Source organism: Eutrema salsugineum, unplaced genomic scaffold (assembly GCF_000478725.1).
Source record: "Eutrema salsugineum unplaced genomic scaffold, Eutsalg1_0 scaffold_6, whole genome shotgun sequence".
In the NCBI taxonomy this organism is placed as follows: Eukaryota; Viridiplantae; Streptophyta; class Magnoliopsida; order Brassicales; family Brassicaceae; genus Eutrema; species Eutrema salsugineum.
This window is the reverse complement of record NW_006256547.1, coordinates 13677977-13681457: the sequence shown is the minus strand read 5'-3', so window position 1 is coordinate 13681457 and position 3481 is coordinate 13677977.

Sequence of the window (3481 nt, the reverse complement as noted above, 5' to 3'; positions counted from 1 at the left end):
AAGGTTCTTCAGAGTGGGTTTTGGTGGCCCACAATGTTCAAAGATGCTCAGCTAGTTGTTTCATCATGTGATGCCTGTCAGAGGCATGGGAACATTTCAAAGAGGAGTGAGATGCCTCAAAACCCAATACTAGAGGTTGAGATCTTTGATTGCTGGGGAATTGACTATATGGGGCCTTTCATTTCATCTTACGGGAATCAGTACATACTAGTTGCTGTGGACTATGTGTCCAAGTGGGTTGAGGCTATTGCTTCCCCTACCAAATATTCCAAGGTAGTAGTAAAGTTGTTCAAGAACATTATCTTCCCAAGATTTGGAGTACCCAGGGTTGTCATTTCTGATGGAGGATCTCATTTTGTGAACAAGACTTTGGAAGGATTGCTGAAAAAGTATGGAGTGAAACACAAGGTAGCTACTCCTTATCATCCTCAAACTAGTGGCCAGGTTGAAGTATCTAATAGACAGATTAAGGCCATTCTTGAGAGGACTGTTAGCTCAAGCAGAAAAGATTGGAGCAAAAGGCTAGATGATGCATTGTGGGCTTATAGAACTGCCTTTAAAACTCCAATTGGGACATCTACTTTCAATCTGCTATATGGGAAGAGCTGCCATCTTCCTGTTGAGCTGGAGTACAAGGCTTTGTGGGCTGTGAAGTTGCTTAACTTTGATATCAAGACAGCTCAAGAGAAAATGGTCATTCAACTCCATGAACTTGAAGAGATTAGGCTTGGGGCTTTTGAGAGCTCCAAGACCTATAAGGAGAAGACCAAAGCTCTACATGATCAAAGATTCTGAAAAGGGAGTTCAAGGAGGGTGATCTGGTGTTGCTGTTCAACTCTAGGCTTAAGTTGTTTCCTGGAAAACTTAAGTCTTGATGGTCTGGTCCCTTTAAAGTTCTTGAGGTCAGGCCATATGGAGCTGTTGTGTTAGAAGGAAAGAATAGTCAAGAGTTTGTGGTAAATGGCCAAAGGATCAAGCACTACCTGGTCTCACAAAGGAAGGAGGAAGCTACAACAGTTCCCCTTCTTGATCCACCACCAGCCTGTTAAGCAGGTTTCCAAAGTCAAACTTAGAGACTTTAAACAAAGTGCTCTTGGGAGACACCCCAAGCTTATCCTTTGTATATATACTTTTAATCTTTTCCTTTCTTTTTTTTTTTTTTAAGTTTTAGGATGTTTTGATGGGTTTGTTTAGTGTCTACAGGTTACAGGTTTGAGTTTGAACCCTTGGAAAGTGAATGCAAGATGAAAATGAATGAAGGAGTGGGCAAAAGCTTATGCTCGGTCTTGAGCATGGTCACCGGCCACGGTCAAATATCAAGCGTGGCAAGCTTTTTAGCTAAGCCACGAGAGAGGAGTCACGGTCTTGAAGAGTGACCATGGCAGACGATGCATACTGTCGGCTTTTTCCACGGTCAAGAGACACGGGACTGAAGCCGGCCGTGGCAAAAGAGGAATGGACGAAACAAGCTTCAGCTTGTGACACCGTGAGTTTGCCACGGAGAGAAGACTTGGCCGTGGCAAAACAAAAATGGATGGACCAAGGTTCGGTGCTTGACACGGTCATCCTGCACGGGGAGAAGGTTTGGTCGTGGCATATGTTGGACAAAGAAGACTTCATTCGGGATTTGACACGAGGACGGTGCTACGGGACGCTCTTTGCCGCGGCAGAAACATGCGAGTCTTCGGCGTTTGACACGGTCACGTGCCACGGTCAACAAGGCGCAGCAAAAATTTTGAAAAGTCTTGACCGTACGGACGTTGACCGGTCAAAGGCACGCCCTTTACAGCTGTTCCCCACCGTGGTCTTCTTCCTCACACGAGTTTGCTTTCTTCTCTTCATTTCTTGAACTTGAAACACTCATATCTCTCTCGTTCTTGAACCAAATTGAGGAATTCCAACTGCATTGAACTCGTAATCCTGTCTATTTTCTTGCTGCACATTCGTTTTTCACTCGAACTTTGAAGATTCCAAGGTATTTTTGTCTGTTAAAACTCACCTTTTTCATGTCTTAATGTACTGTTCATGAACTTGAAATACATGGAATCGATTTTAATAGGCCGCTTGATACCTTGGAATCATTTTGTGAGTGTTGTGCAAGTAGAATGGATAAGAAATGTATGGATCTTGCTTGAGAATAACCTGTTCTTGGAATTTTTGAGAAATTTCTTTAAATTCATCAACTATTTCGATTTTTTTTTCTAGAAATTGTGTTTCAAGCTGAACTCTTTGTGTGCATTGCTTCTTGCCATTTCCTTGGGTTTATTAAGTTTTTAACCGGCTAAAGACACATTCTTTTCTAGTGAGATCGATCTGTACCACCCCTGTACTTGGTGAACTTTTGGAAAACTTTTGTTGTTCTCTTGCCTTGGTGCTCACAGCTGTTTGAGAAAATGCAGGATTGGAGGAACAAAAAGAACAGCGGCCATGGAGAAATCGAAAAAAGAAAGAGCTGGAGCTTCATAGGATCAGATTCTACCTTTTGGGCATAAAGTTTTTAAGAAACAGAAGAAACAAAGAAAGCCAAAGAATCCAGCTGAGAAGAAAGTAAAGAATGTGGCTGCACTAAAGAAAACCAAGGCTTCTGCTTCAAGGAATTCTGGTAAAGAACTGGCGCTGGTTGGAGCTGTTCAAAGGAAAGGAAAAGAGGTGGCTGTGGCTGAGGATGAAGATGAAACAGAGAGTGATCCTGAAGCAGCATTGCAACCGATTAAGAAAGCAAAGACAAAACCAGAACCTGAAGACAAAGAACCAACTTTTGATGACTACTTTGCTATGTTCAAGGATGTAAAGGTGTTGCAAACCAAGTTCCCTGATATGGAGCTGCTGAAAAAGATGGGGCTACTTGAAGAAGTTCAGCTCATTTTTAACAACATGGGATTTGGTGGATTCTTTGAGATGAAAGATGTGGCTCATGATGGAGTAACACAAGAGTTTCTTGCATCCCTTGAAGTTTGTGGATATGGCCCCAGAGATCAGAGGATCAAAGAGGGAAATGGTGTTGGCACATAGAGTTCACAGTCAATGGTACACAATACCATGTAAGCTTCAAGGAACTAGATGAGATCTTTGCCTTTCCAAGACCTGCACAGGATGGGACACTGAAGTTCACATACCCTGATCACATGATTACTGACCTGTGGGATACAATTGCTTTTGGGAGCTTCAGAGGAGGAAGATGCAAGAGTTCATGGATAAGAAACCCAGCCATCCGCTATGCTCACAAAGTGCTTTGCCAGATGTTTTTTACCAAACACAATGATGGTGTAGTGCATCTAGCTGACATGGAGCTACTGGGTATGGGTCTACATCCTCTCATCAGTCATTTGAAGAGCAAGAGAGAATTTCATCTCCCACACTACATCCCTTCTGGTGGTGCATTCTTGGCACGCCATATGCTGATATACAAAGACATTGCTTGGAGTGAGGGTAAAAGGCAGAAGCTCACTAAGTTGCACAATGGATGGTTAGTGACAAAGAT